The sequence below is a fragment of the Gopherus evgoodei genome, chromosome 12 (genome assembly GCF_007399415.2).
Source record: "Gopherus evgoodei ecotype Sinaloan lineage chromosome 12, rGopEvg1_v1.p, whole genome shotgun sequence".
In the NCBI taxonomy this organism is placed as follows: domain Eukaryota; kingdom Metazoa; phylum Chordata; order Testudines; family Testudinidae; genus Gopherus; species Gopherus evgoodei.
This window is the reverse complement of record NC_044333.1, coordinates 33,881,746-33,897,890: the sequence shown is the minus strand read 5'-3', so window position 1 is coordinate 33,897,890 and position 16,145 is coordinate 33,881,746.

Genomic DNA, 16,145 nt, shown 5'->3' with positions numbered 1-16,145 from the left:
ACAGAGCCAGACGTGTACCCAGAAGCCTCCTACTGCAAGACAAACCCAAGAGAGAAACCAACAGGACTCCACTGGCCATCACATACAGCCCCCAGCTAAAACCCCTCCAACGCATCATCAAGGATTTACAACCCATCCTGGACAATGATCCCACACTTTCACAGGCCTTGGGTGGCAGGCCAATCCTTGCCCACAGACAACCTGCCAACCTGAAACATATTCTCACCAGTAACTGCACACCACACCATAATAACTCTAGCTCAGGAACCAATCCATGCAACAAACCTCGATGCCAACTCTGCCCACATATCTACACCAGCGACACCATCACAGGACCTAACCAGATCAGCCACACCATCACTGGTTCATTCACCTGCACATCCACCAATGTAATATACGCCATCATATGCCAGCAATGCCCCTCTGCTATGTACATCGGCCAAACTGGACAGTCTCTAAGGAAAAGGATAAATGGACACAAATCAGACATTAGGAATGGCAATATACAAAAACCTGTGGGAGAGCACTTCAACCTCCCTGGCCACACTATAGCAGACCTTAAGGTGGCCATCCTGCAGCAAAAAAACTTCAGGACCAGACTTCAAAGAGAAACTGCTGAGCTTCAGTTCATCTGCAAATTTGACACCATCAGCTCAGGATTGAACAAAGACTGTGAATGGCTTGCCAATTACAGAACCAGTTTCTCCTCTCTTGGTTTTCACACCTCAACTGCTAGAACAGGGCCTCATCCTCCCTGATTGAACTGACCTCGTTATCTCTAGCTTGCTTGCTAGCACACATATATATACCTGCCCCTGGATATTTCCATTACATGCATCTGAGGAAGTGGGTATTCACCCACGAAAGCTCATGCTCCAAAACGTCTGTTAGTCTATAAGGTGCCACAGGATTCTTTGCTGCTTTTACAGATCCAGACTAACACGGCTACCCTCTGATACTATTCCTTAAGTATGTATTTCATCAGGACCTGAAGGCTTTGCTTATCTAAATAATTCTTAACTTGTTCTTTCTCTATTTTAGGCTCAGGTCCTACTCCATCTACTCTGATGTTCACTGTCTTAGTTATCTGATCACTGCTAACTGTTTTTGGTGAAAACTGAAACAAAAAAGCAGCAAAGAATCTACATTGTAACTCTACTCAGGAACCAATCTATGCAACAAACCTCGATGCCAACTCTGCCCACATATCTACACCAGAGACACCATCACAGGACCTAACCAGATCAGCCACACCATCACCGGTTCATTCACCTGCACGTCCACCAATGTAATATACCCCATCATATGCCAGCAATGCCCCTCTGCTATGTACATCGGCCAAACTGGACAGTCGCTATGGAAAAGAATAAACGGACACAAATCAGATATTAGGAATGGCAATACACAAAAACCTATAGGAGAACACGTCAACCTCCCTGGCCACACTATAGCAGACCTTAAGGTGGCCATCCTGCAGCAAAAAAACTTCAGGACCAGACTTCAAAGAGAAACTGCTGAGCTTCAGTTCATCTGCAAATTTGACACCATCAGCTCAGGATTGAACAAAGACTGTGAATGGCTTGCCAATTACAGAACCAGTTTCTCCTCCCTTGGTTTTCACACCTCAACTGCTAGAACAGGGCCTCATCCTCCCTGATTGAACTACCTCATTATCTCTAGCTTGCCTGCATATATATACCTGCCCCTGGAAATTTCCTCTACATGTATCTGACTCAATGGGTATTCACCCACGAAAGCTCATGCTCCAAAACGTCTGTTAGTCTATAAGGTGCCACAGGATTCTTTGCTGCTTTTACAGATCCAGACTAACACGGCTACCCCTCTGATACTTGAAACAAAAAAGACATTGAATATTTTGGCCATTGCTGCATTTTCTGTTTTTGACTTTCCCGCCTCACTGAGTAAAGGGCCTATCCTGTCCTTGGTCCTCCTCTTTCTTCTAATGTATTTGCAAAATGTTTTCTCATATCCTTTATGTCCCTAGCTAATTTAATCTTGACTTGTGCCTTGGTCTTTCTAACTTTATCCCTGCACGTTGGTGTCTTTTTTTATATATTCATCTTTTGTAATGTCCACTTTTTGTATAATTCTTCTTGAGTTTCAGGTCCTTGTCAATCTCCTGTTTAAGCCAGGGGTGATTTCTTACCTTACTTCTTATCGTTCCTACACATTGGGATAGTTTGCCCGTGTGCTCTTAATAATGTCCCTTTAAAAAACTGCCAACTCTCCTAAACTGTTTTTCCCTTAGGCCTGTGTGCCATGGGATATTACCTACCAATTCGCTGAATTTACTAAAGTCGGCCTTCTTAGAGTCCACTGTATTTATTCTGCTGTCTTCCCTTCTACCAGTTCTTAGAACCAGGAACATGCTCACTTTCACCCAAGCTGTCTTCCATGTCCAAATTCTCTACCACTTCCTCCTTATTTGTCAGACCTAGGGCAGCCTGCCCTCATTCCTTTCTTCACCTACTGTAATAAAAAGTTGTCTCTAGTGCATACAATAACTAGCTGAGTAATCTATGCTCTGCTGTTTTATTTTCCCAACAGATGGCTGAGCAGTTGAAATCCCTCATCACTACCAAATCCTATGTTTTGGATGATTTTGTTGGTTGTTATAAAAGGCCTCAGCCACCTCTTCTTCCTGGTTAGGTAGTCTATAGTAGACTCCTACCATCACATCACCCTTGACTCAGGGCAACACAACTCCACACTAAAAACCAAGAAGACAGACCCAGCACCTTGACAGTACACTCACCTCCCTGCTGCATTGAGCAGAAGTTGGGCACGATAGAAACTCTGCACCAACAGGGTCAACTTATTCAGGGTTCCTGAGAGCCTGAGTATAATAACGCTATACCTTGAAGAAGCATGGTATTTGCTTTTAGTCATACTCCCAGCTGCTAGGGCAAGTTAATTTGCAAAACTTGTTGGAAAACTGACGTCATGAGGCTAAGTCTTCAGGAAGCACTCTGAAAATAAAATTGCCAGAGAATATAGCTACCTTCAACCTATTTTTGTCTTCACTTCCGCATGCAGTGTTCATTTAATCTAGCTTCAAATGCAGCGCATGCACACACACACACACACACGAATTCTTCAATGCCCTTTAACCCCCATCACCACCACCACTTAAAATTGCAATGCCTGAAATAACCACAAAAAGCATATTCCCCCCCCCCCCCCATCACCACCTAACAAGGGTCAGTCAGTCAGGACAAGCTGCCACTTGCTTTACATGGAATGCTAAGGTGATATAATCAATTAATTCCTAATGTTAGGGCTATAATAGGTCAGGTTACAATGTCCTAACATTATAAGGTGCTAAACAAGTTTATGGTGTTGCCAGGAAGCTATGGGAAAAAACCATTCTAGGTTAGCATGACATGGGGCATGAGGTGTGAACACTGCTAAGCAGGTTCAAACATATTGCAGAAATGTCTATTTTAAATGCCTTGTTATCTTTCATCATTAATCATTTCTGTGCTTTAAATTTGTTTTCTTTATGGTTTAATCCTTAGCTCCTTTTATTTTTGTTTCATCTTTCCCTGTTATTCCAAAGCAGGAAATGCATGCTTTTTAAACTGTGAGATTATAGGGCCAATTATCCTTGAAGGGTAGGTGGTTATGGTTTGGGGGGAACTTTACCACAGAAGAAATCACCTAAATACAACTTTGTTTTTGCCTGAAGAAAGATCCCATCATTAGTATGTCAGGAGCAATCTCCAACTCTGAACTAACTTTGCTGAGGCCAAAGCAGTGAATCCAGGTGGGAGAAGTAAAGATGAAGCGCAAAAGAGTTGGCCACAGAGTGGGAGGCTGGCAGACAATTTTGGCATACAAATGTATGTGAAATCGGGGTCCTAAGTTATGTGTGACTACGTATGTAAATACACCCAGTTAGCTGATTTTGGTGGTGACTGATTCTCCCAGCGGATGGCGATTCAATCTGGATAAATCTGTGCACAAAGAATCTAGCAATCTGGCACAAACAAGTTCTTTTATGAATCCAGGTAGCTGTTGACTGTAATAAATACTGTAAGGTCAAATGAGCCTTGTTCATAAACTTTCAACACTCTCACAACCAGCTGCAAGTGGGAAATGTAGAGTTGCACGTACATAAACAAAGACAAAGGTGAGTCGATGCCAATGAACAGGGCACTGGCCCAAGAACAGAGTGCTATCTCAGGGCACGTCTACACTACAGCCCGGATCAATGCGCTGAGATAGAGCCACCAGCGGTCGATTTAGCGGGTCTAGTAAAGACCCACCAAATCTACTGCAGATTGCTCTCCAGTTGACCCCTGTACTCTAGCCCCCTAGGGGAAGAGTAAGGTAAGGCGACAGGAGCCTTTTCTCCTGTTGACCCCCCCCATGTTGTAGACCCCACAGTAACTCGACCTAAGGCACGTCGACTCCAGTTAAGTTATTCACAAGCAAGTCACTTCGCAGCTCTGCTTCCCCTCCCACCTTTGTCTATCTTGTGTATTTTGACTGTAAAATCTTCAGGGGGAGAAGAGGCATCCCTTGTCCACTACCTAGCACAGCAGAGTCCTGAGATTGGTTGATTATGTTACATCTAATTCAGATAGGGCAAGAATATCCATCTGAAATGGGGTAAGAGAGTGGGGTTTTGGTAGAAGGGTTAGGCAAGTGGGGTGACCAGGTCGTATGTTACCCAAACTGTCTACTGAATGTGCAAATATCTAGTCACTTATAATTCATTGTTACGGTATGCTCGGAGGTCAGTAAGTATTGCAATTTTCAGCAACATTGAATCTGATCTGTGAAGCATCTGAGGCGTTGCTATGAAAATGATCCCAAAACCCTAAAAAAAAAAAACATACCGCTCAAATTGGGGAGGAGGGGGCATATAATTTATACTTGGTGGAAGTGAGAAGGCAGAGTGGAGAGTGGAGGCTGCCAGCTGAACATCCAGCTCTGAAGGCATTGTTTGAATCAATGCTTACTGCTTTTAATGTTTACTGAGCGTTGCATGTTGATTTTTTTAAAATTGGTATATGTGCTTCTGTGGCCTGAGTATGTATGTGTAAACTACTACAGACAGAAAAAAGGGGGCGCAATCAAATAAGTTTGTGAACCACTGGTTTAGCTGTGTGTGTGTGTGTGTGTGTGTGTGTGTGTGTGTGTGTGTGTGTGTGTGTGGACAGTACCTTCCCTGTTAAAGGGTCTTAAAGTGACCCCCTAACCTGTTTACATCGGCATGTTGAAGTGTCTGAGGAGAGGCAGCATTGCCTTGGGGTTCCAATCTGGGTCCATTCGACAGTGCAGCCATGATTTCAGGTGGGAGTGGACGGCAGCGGTTGCCTAGCACAGAACATTCTGCACAATGGACAGGGAGGGGAAAATATGGCCAAGCACACTAGGGCAAACATAGCTGCTTTTACAAGGCCATGTCAGTGTCTGAGAAGGGGAGAGCAGACCACTTGCCTTAAAAACTCAGATGAGAGCCCTACACACTGAAGTGACTGGAACTCAGTTCACTTGCTTTGCCATGGCTGGTTTACTGTGACCCTGTTCCTTAGGCGCTAAGCCTGCTCCACTTGCATCCTTCTCAGTTGGCGCGGAGACAAATATTTGGTTCTTATGTTCCTCCTTGGACTGTGTTCTCAATTGACCTGAAGGCTTACAGAGGCCTGTAAACTTGCTGAACTCAGATGCCTTGGGCATTAAAACTGCCTATGTTGCAGTTTGCATCATGATAATTTACCCTCATGAAGGAAGTAAATGCCAGAATCATTAACTTAGTTTATGATGACTTGTATAACATATTTGAAAACCACAATTACCCCACCATCGGAGAGATTAACTGTTTGCCTCCTTTCATAGCGTGACAGAGATGCTTGGTTTACGCATTGGGCCATGCTCAAAAAATTAAAGCATTACGTTTATTGCTACATTTGGAGCCCAATGTCCTCACGGTTTTCAGAACACAACTCTATATGAATAATAAGCAACTGTTATCTTCAGCATAAATGGCAAATGTAATGACCATTGAAATTTTGCCTACTTTGTTATCAACATTCCAGGCATAAGTAGATCAGCTGACAGTAAGTTTCTGGACTTGATTTTGCTTATCCTCTGATTGCTTCTGGGTGGTTGCATTGCTGGTTATCCTTTCATAAATTTTAAAGCCAGAAGGGACCTTTGTGGTCATCCCGTCTGACCTCCAGTATAACGAACAGGCCACAGAACTGCCCCAAAATAATTCCTAGAGCAGCTATTTTAGAAAAACATCCAATCCTGATTTAAAAATTGCCCATGATGAAGAACTCGCCACAACCCTTGGTTAATTGTTCTCATGGTTAATTATCCTCACTATTTAAAAATATACAACCCTGTTTCCAGTCTGAGTATGTCTAGCTGATTGGTTTATTTATTTATTTTTATTATTAATTTGCACTAAGCAAGAAGGCACCCATTCTGTAAAGCTTTGAATTTTTTCTGTACTGGAAATGGGGTTTAATTCAGAAGTGGATCAGTGGCCCTGATAGACCCTTACAGGTTGTTAGGCCACATTCCCATTTGCTGAGAGAGAGCTAAGGAGGTGTACTCTTTATCAGTTATAGTAAGAAAATATAAATAAGAATAAATGAAACTAAATAGATATATCGGATTAATTTATTTGTATATTTTCAATTGGCTTAGGGAAATTTATAACAGTGCAATGATCAAATGAAAGTTACAATTAAGATTCAATTACTAAATCAGGGAATTAACAATAACATGAAATAAGATCAACAATTGAGCAAGTCATCTACTCAGCACAATCAATTATCAGATTATGAGGTCAGTGTAATACATCATGAATGTCACAAAAACTAAACTAAAACAAACCACTCAAATAGACCTAGTCTCTTTCTCAACCCTGAAATGCCACTACACTCCTTTGGAGCACTGTAGCTTGATTGATGTACTTGTGTGCTCCTCTTCCAGCTAACTCCTCTTCTTTCAATACAATGGTGAGCAGCAATGCACAATTCCCCTTGCAGTGGGATTTGTTTAAACTTTAGGTTAGTAACTAATTAATGGTGCCATTTTTAATAGATGTACCCACATACTACTACTTAAACATTCATACATTAACACTTCAAAAAAGCTTAAATGAATCAATAAATTGGCAGATGTCACTGGACAAGTATATTAAAAAGAAAGAAACAAAAGGGAAAAAAAATTATCTAGAACAGAAAAAGGAACAGCTCTTCAGCTTGCTTGGTCGAAGTCAGATGACATCTCGCTTGATACCACAAGCTGTACGGCCTTCTGGTCTGTGACGGTCTGAATCTATTCTTTCCTTCGGGCTAGCAGGGCATCAGCCATCTTTCTTGTTGTCATGACAACTTGAGAGAAACACGCTTCTCCCATGTTTACTTTAACCTTTAGGGATGTGATTCGAACTGGTGGCACCCCATGGCACCTCCCAGGACTCCTTCCAGGTGATTCAGGGTACAACAGCTCTCATATCCTGACAATGTGGTCCAAGTCAAGCTTAATCTTCGGTCCATTTTAGAGCCTCCCTCTCAGATGGCAGTTCTTTTGTTCTAGACTGAAAACACATGCTTAATTTCAACATATAGCAGCATGAGCTCAACATGCCATGGGTTTATATCCCTCCTCTGGGTTAACAATTGAGGTGTGCCCATGACTTCTAATCATTAAAGCCATGGACTTGACTTATGACCTACAGCAAACTGTCATTGCTTCTATGCCATTCACACAAACATTCACTCAGCATGTTCTCAAAATACCTATTTTAGGGCTCCTTTTATAATCCTTTTCATCTAAATCCCATTTAAAATAAAGCAAATTTGTTTATACACACTCTAGGTCTTTATGCCTTACATGTCACAATCCCAAACAAGAGATGTGTCCTTCCATACAAACATAAGACTGGCATACTGGGTTAGACCAATAGTCCATCTAACCTAGTATTCTTCCTTTGGACAATGGCCTATGTCAGATGTTTCAGAGGGAATTTACAGAACAGACAATCATTGAGTGATCCATCCCCTGTTATCCACTCTTGGCCTCTGAGAGTCAGAAGCTAGGGACACCCAGAATGCAAGGCTGCATCCCTGATCATCTTGGCTAATAGCCATTGATGGATCTATCCTCTATGAACTTATCTAATTCTTCTTTGAACCCTGCTATAGCTTTGACCTTCACAACATCCCTGGGCAAAGAGTGCCACAGGTTGACTGTGCGTTGTGTAAAGAAGTACTTCTCTTTGTTTGTTTTAAACCTGCTATTAATTTAATGGGTGACCTCCTAGTTCCTACGTTATAAGAAGGGGTAAATAACACTTCCTTAATCAATTTCTCTACACCATTCATGATTTTATAGACCTCCAGCATATACCCACTTCTTAGTTATCTCTTTTCCAAGATGAATAGTCCCAGTCTTTTTAATCTCTCCTCATGTGGAGGCTGTCCCCTACCCCTAATAATTTTTCTCTGTACTTTTTCCAATTCTAAAATACGTATTTTGAGATGGGGTGACCAGAACTGCATGCACTAATCAAAGTGTGTGCATACCATGTATTTATAAAGTGGTATTAAGATATTTTCTGTCTTATCTAGTCCTTTCCTAATGGCTCCTAACATTCTGATGGCTTTTTTTGACTGCTACTGCCCATTCAGCGGATGTTTTCAGAGAACTATACAGTGACTCCAAGATCTCATTTTTGCATGGTAACAGCTAATTCAGAGCCCATCATTTTGTATGAACAGATGGGCTTATGTTTTCCAATGTGCACTACTTTGCATTTATCCAGAATGAAAAAAGATTCAAGTTTTCCATTTCCTTGCTGTGCAATGTATACAAAGGTGTGTATGCAGCTTTGTCATAACTTTAGTCCCAGATTTGGACCTTAGCGTCCAAAATATGGGAGTTAGCATGAAAACCTCCAAGCTTAGTTACCAGCTTGGACCTGGTACTTGCTGCCACCACCCAAAAAATTAGAGTGTTTTGGGGCACTCTGGTCCCCCTGGAAAACCTTCCCTGGGGACCCCAAGACCCAAATCCCTTGAGTCTCACAACAAAGGGAAATAATCCTTTTTCCCTTCCCCCCTCCAGGTGCTCCTGGAGAGATACACAGACACAAGCTCTGTGAATCCAAACAGAGTGACTCCCCCTCTCCGTTCCCAGTCCTGGAAACAAAAGCACTTTCCTCTTCACCAAGAGGGAATGCAAAATCAGGCTAGCAAATCCAACACACACAGATCTCCCCCTGATTTCTTCCTCCCACCAATTCCCTGGTGAGTACAGACTCAATTTCCCTGAAATTTCCCAGAAAAGAAAACTCCAACAGGTCTCAACAAGAAAGCTTTATATAAAAAAAAAAGAAAAAATACATACAAATGGTCTCTCTGTATTAAGGTGACACATACAGGGTCGATGCTTAAAAGAAATATGAATAAACAGCCTTATTCAAAAAGAATACAAATCAAAGCACTCCAGCACTTACTTATATTCATGCAAATACTAAGAAAAGAAACCATATAACTTACTATCTGATCTCTTTGTCCTTACACTTAGAAACAGAAGATTAGAAAGCAGAGACTACTTCTCCAAAGCTCAGAGAAAGCAGGCAGACAGACAAAGACCTCAGACACAAAATTCCCTCCACACAAAGTTGAAAAAATCCGGTTTCCTGATTGGTCCTCTGGTCAGGTGCTTCAGGTGAAAGAGACATTAACCCTTAGCTATCTGTTTATGACAAACTTAGCTCAGACCAAGTTTGCCTGAGCATTCCTAAAACAGTCTACTACAATTTATACAGTTTTTTACCTTACAGTTGGTGCCTTGTGTTGTTTCTGATATGTAGCTAGCTCTACCACCACCCGAAATGCAGCTCCAAATAGCGAAACAATGGTAGGCAGAGTTCTGGGCAATAGCCTCAAGACTCCCACACCTTTTTCCCAGACATTGTGTAGAAAATATTTACTTGGGTTATGAAATTATCCTTATTGTATGCAGATTAAATGAATGATTTTACAGATAAACTCTGCTTTAACAGAGCCACCATCCAATGATTAGGTCTTCTCTTGATTCAGTTATGTCCCTTTACAGCTATAACAACCATGGAATCTGAAGGTATCGGCGATAGCTACATAAAGTGTGATGTTTAGTTTGCAGATCTTGGCGGGGGATGACTTTCAAGCCTCAAACTTTCAGCACTGCATCATTGTGTGGTTTTTTTTTTTATAACCACACTTTTCGCCTAACAATGTTCAATTTTTGTTTCAGTGTATCCATCCAGCTGTGTAACGCTCTCCATATTTTAGAGGACATTTCACACTACAGTTTCACCCTAAACGTCTCTGTGAGATTATCCTGCCATTTTTTGCTGCCTTAAATGCCTTTTGAACTACCGTCAGCTGCAGTAACTCATGCAGAAAAGCTGTTTCCCATCGCTTTTGGCAACCAAGAAAGGTTTCATTCTATATATAGGAAAGTGCCATGTCCTTGGGGATATAGGCACTGCTTGGGACAAATCTATCCCTGATGCAAGTCTGTTGAATACAGCTGGGGATGAATTAGTCTCCTTTTGCTTGGTCACTGCCTGTCATTTTTTAAATTCCCTTCTAGCCAGCACTGCATGGCAGATCTAAGAGAACAACCAGTTTGGTTGACTCAAGAAGACAGAGACCTCAACTACCCTGGGAGTTGCTCCAATTCCAGCCTTCAATATAGCTGCACAAATACAAACACCAGTGTAGATGGGCACAGTTGCCATTTATATCAATGGGATTTATCCCCTTTTCAAGCAGAAGCAGCCTCTACTTATGCAAAGAGCAGCTTTGCCTGTCTACACTAGGGTCTGCCATGGTGGAGATACACAATTGACTAGCACCAGGGCAGACTTTTCATCTATGCAATTCCTAAGAAGGGTCCCACAGCTTGTCACACATCAGAATGACACACTGAAAAATTCTTAGAAACATATTTACATCATCTTGGTCAGGTCTGCAGCACATGGGTATATCCATGAGTTGAGTTTCACTATGTACCTTGTAAAATGTTGTTACTGCCATACGAAAGAAGAAGATTACATGAGGTTGATGATAGATAGATAGATAGATAATCTTCTTTCACATGGCTGGTGTAGCGCAGCAACTACAATTTCACCTGAAGTTGATGGTGCTAAGTGGCTACATCAGGACTAGCAGAATTTATTGCAGTGATGCCTCCTTCATATTTATACAATGGGCAGTAGGTAGCGATATGTTCAATGGTCTGTCATGGGGACCCACACGTGCACACCAGGGAGTCCTTGATTTTTCCATTTGAGCATTAGATATCTGCATCTACCATGGCTGGTTTGAATTCAGTTGAGAGTTGACCAAGATGACCATGGAAGGTCAAACCGAGGAACCTTCTGCATGGGATCTGGCACAAGGTGCTTGTTTTTTAAGTCTTGTTTAGCCCAATCTGTTTTCCAGGTCTCCTTTTGATCATAGCCTGATTGCATGAGGCTAAACAGATATTCCCAGGAAGGCTTGCAGGACTTAAGACATTGTGGGGGGCATTGTCAATGTCTTGGTGAATAGGAAGACATGTTTTCCTAGATTCACTGAGCATCGTGGAATCTCGCAGCAGTTTGGCATATCAGTGGGGGAGCGACGTTAGACAGGACAGGTAGCCATGGTGTTGGAGTCAACTTAAGGGGTTCCGTGATGCACTGCCTCACTGTATTTAGCTGTGTATCCACAAGTCATGTGTGGCTGCATCTGCACCATACCTGTGCACAATATTCAGCTACTGAATATTAAAATGCTATTGCAGATTTCCGCAACACTGATGCTAATGCACCCCAAGTAGTACCTGCTAGTTTCTGGATTCTGTTGGCTCTTGTTTTTGTCTTTGCAGCTACCTTCTCAAGATGATTATGGAAGGAGAGGGTGCAGTCGAGTTTCACTCTGAGCTACATTGGAATATAAGCGTGTTGAACATTTTTACCACAGAAAGCTACCTTCAGTGTGTTTTTGGCACTCTTATTATCAAGACAAAATGTGCTTACTATTGTTTTTCCAAGTTTTGGAAATGTAATATTATTACCTTTGAAATGTGATTCCCCCCCACACACACAAAACTGAGTCTGAAAGTGTTTGAGGTTGGATATGATTGTGACACCAAGCTGGGACAGGACATTGCTAGCACTTTAGAGGTCAGGATTAGAATTCAAAATGACCTTGACAAATGAGTCTGAAGTGTACAAGATGAAATGTTATAAAGACAAATGCAAAGTAGTATACTTAGAAAGGAAAAGTCAAACATACAAATATGTAACTAGCAAGGTGGTAGTACTGCTGAAAAGGCTCTAGGGGTTATAGTGGAGTCAATAATGTGATGCAGTTGCAACAAAGCCTAATATTCTGGGGTATATTAAGAGGATTGTCATTTGTAAGACACAAGAGGTAACTGTCCCACTCCACACAGTACGGGTAAGTCCTCAGCTTGAGTACTAGGTCCAGTCCAAGGGTCCACACTTTAAGATGTGGCCAAATTGGAGTGAGTCCAGAGAGGAACAAAATGATTAAAGGTTTTGGAAAAAATCTGACCTATGAGGAGAGGTTAAAAAAACTGGGCATGTTTAGTCTTGAGAAAAGAAGACCCTGATAACTCTTCAGACACGTTAAGGTCTTTTATAAAGAGGACAAAGACCTATTGGTCTCCATATCCACTGATAATAGGACAAGTAGTAAGCAACTTAAGCTGCAACAAGAGAGATTTAGATTAGATATTAACCTAGAAGCTGTATAATGATAAAAGAAAGTTAAACACTGGAACAGCTTCTTAAGGGAGGTTGTGGAATCCTCATCACTGGAGATTTTTCAAGAACAGGTTGGACAAACATTGGTCAGCAGTGGTGGATTAGTCACTGGGGCGACTGGCCCTGGACCCAAGGCCCCAGCCAACTGGGAAGCCCTGGAAAAAAAATCCACCGCCAGGTGGCAGAAGCCCAGAGCCCCAGCAACTGTGGCAGGGGAAATCCTCATGCTCTGATCCCCATCCCCAGCAGAAGTTGTGGGACAGGGGAAGCCCCTCCCCAGCTTCCTCCCCAACCGTGGGGTAGGGCAGAAGCCGTGGGATGGGGGAAGTTCCCCCCCAGTGGCCCCTGACCCTGTCCCTGGCAGAAGCTGCAAGGTGGCAGGGAAATCTCCACCAGCATAACCCCACCCTGGGAAGCCCCCTCATGGCCCTCATCCCCAGCAGACACCACAGGATGGGGAAGTCCCTCCCACCAGCAGTCCCCAACCCTGCCCCAGCAGATGCTGCAGGACAGGGAAGCCCCCTCATTGCCCCCCAACCCTGTCCCCAGCAGAAGCCCGGGGTGAGGGGAAGCCTCCAATGGCCTCCAACCCTGCCAGTGTCTCGACTTCATTCCCAGCAGAAGCCGCAGGGTGGCAGGAGACACACCCATGCCCAACCCCATCCCCGGCAGAAGCGCCAGGCAGGCAGAGCAGGAGAAGCCCCAGTACCTGGACCGCCGCTGTGGCCCTGGGACTGGAGGAGCGAGGAGCTCTTTCTCCTCTGTGTAGCCTGGTCTTCGGGCTGCAGGGGGGTGGGGGCATAAAGGAGCAAACGGGTTGTGCAGGTGCAGTAGGCAGGGGCAGAATGGGTGGAGCAGGAGCAGGCTCCTGGCGAAGAGACAGAAAGGGGTGCGGCTGTGGGCAGGGCCACAGGCGGAAGGGGTGGAACAGGAGCGGGACCACAAGCAGAAGGGGTGGGCGGCTAGGTCCCCTTCGTCTGTCTCTGCTATTCAGGGATGCCTAGGTTTATATATATACATGCCTAGGTTTACCTGGTCTTGCCTCAGAGCACAGGGAGTTGAAGTAGCAGCCCACTGGAGCTCCATTCCAGTCAAACATTTCTATGATTCTATGATTGAGGGTGACATTCTGGCCCCTCTGCAGCCATGGAAGTTTTTTCTATTGCCTTCAGTGAGGCCAGGAGTTCGCCCTGAAACTGCTTTCCAACCGTGGAAGAGACTGTGAGGGGCAGACCCTGAGCTGCTGGAAATCAGCAGAGCTGCACTGACCCAAGGCAACTTCCACATTAATCCAGTTTAAACTATAATAGACACGAGCAAGGCCCTAGGCATTCTTCCTAATTCACTGTTCCTTTGATAGGCTCCAAAGCTCAGTCATTTTTAAATACACTGTTGTCATGCAGACATACTGCGTATATGTGTGTTTGTTAGAACCAGCTTGAGTCAGTGGAACTGGTTAAATATCAGCAAAAATTAACAGGACCATTCTGGTTCGAATGCACCTGGTTCTCGCTGGTATGGAAGCAACACAAGAAAGGCCACCAAGCTTCTTTTACCAGTTCCAGACAGTGTCTTGAGGGCTGCAGGTTTCCCAGGAGTCTTAGAAGGATTTTATTTCAGTAATTAGTCAGGTGTTTCAAATGAATGCTTTCAGGACACTACCCAACTGAGTAAACAGTTGCATCCACAGAGTGTAATTATATATATATATATATATATAGCTTAAGGATGTGAACAGGAAGGAGTGTTACCAGACCATTGTTATCCTAATAGTTGGAAATTACTTGTTTACAAATGGTTTATTACACTAGAGGGCAGACAGCCAGATGAGTTTCTCAATACATAGACCCTGGGTGAAATCATGACACTATTGAAATCAGTGGGGGCTTGTGAATTCAGTGGAGGCAGGATTTCACCCATTGGGTTTGGTGTAGCTATGGTAGACTGCCCTGGAAAGTAAAAATCATCGTATGGCATGTTATTACTTACATTTCGGCTCTTTTACATATTTTTCCTCCAACCAATCTTGCAATTGGGAGAGTCAAGCTCCCTGTATTGGTTTCCTGTTTTATATTCTAGCTGTTTTTGCCTAGCCACAATTTAATCACAGAGCTCACTTTTGTGAGTCAAAGCATGGTCAAGATACTAGTCCTAGCAGCTATCACATTTTGCACTGGTGTCAGTCATATGGCTCTGAAGAATATTCAGACGTTTATAGATATTCAGAGCGTAGGGTGGCTTTTTATCAAACTGTGCCCTGAAGTTATTTGCAAGCTCCCATGCATGAGTGACCAGAAAAATGTCATTTCCATGTAGTAGAGATTGATTCTGCTAGTGATAATTGTGTGTAAATTAATTGCGTGACTATTCGCTGTTGTTATTCGCACCACAAAGATGAGAACATGGTGGCATGAGCCAGTTGAAGGCTGTCTTTTCAAGAATCTTCCTATGGCACTTGGTAATTCTAATTCTCATTTCTCTTTTACTGGTATTATATGATTAATCAGTTACTCATTTGTTTATCCATCATTTAGAGCTGCCCAAAGTTTGGCTGTTAGGCCTTGTCCATGTCTGAATACTCAGGCAAGGGTGTTGTAACTTACACAACCAAAATGATAATCTTAAGGATGGAAATGGTTGTTTAAAAGGCCAGCTACATAGCGAGTATGTTGGAAACAGCTCTAATGACAGAGTAAACCCAAATTTGGAAGTTCAGTGATTACCAATCAGTTGCAAAGCAGGAAACTGTAAGAGAAATCAGGCTGACTTCACACCTTTCTGACCCAAGTGTCTGGGAAGAAGACAGATTTCTAAAACAACACCGACTGGGCTATGTATTTGATTTAGTTATATCTTTCTGTTGTGACAGAAATGAGCCTAATCCAAAGTCCACTGAGATCAACTGACGTCTTCATGTTGGCTTCAATGGATCAAACCATATGTTTGATCTGTGGATCAAACCATGATCCCTTTAGGTATCAGCTGCTTCCTTTGCTTGGTGTTTGTCACCGCATTAACAATGAGATTAAATAGGCAAGAAGAGGGTTCTGGGCTGCAGTATTCCTCCCTCCCTCCCCCAAGCCCTAGTCTGTCATTTTTTTACTTTACTTCATGAGAATGTGCTGTTGATGGTACAGGCAGCTCCAGAGCCATGTGTTTATCAACAATGTCAAGTATAACCCTGTCCAGTTTGCTTCACTATACAACATGAAAATCCGCTCCAAAGGCCATCTATCCCACCCAGCTGTTTTTGGTCCTTCAGGGGGAAATAAAATCCTTAGGCCTGTCTGTAAAACAGCTAGCACACCACCCATGCTATGCAAATAAGTAA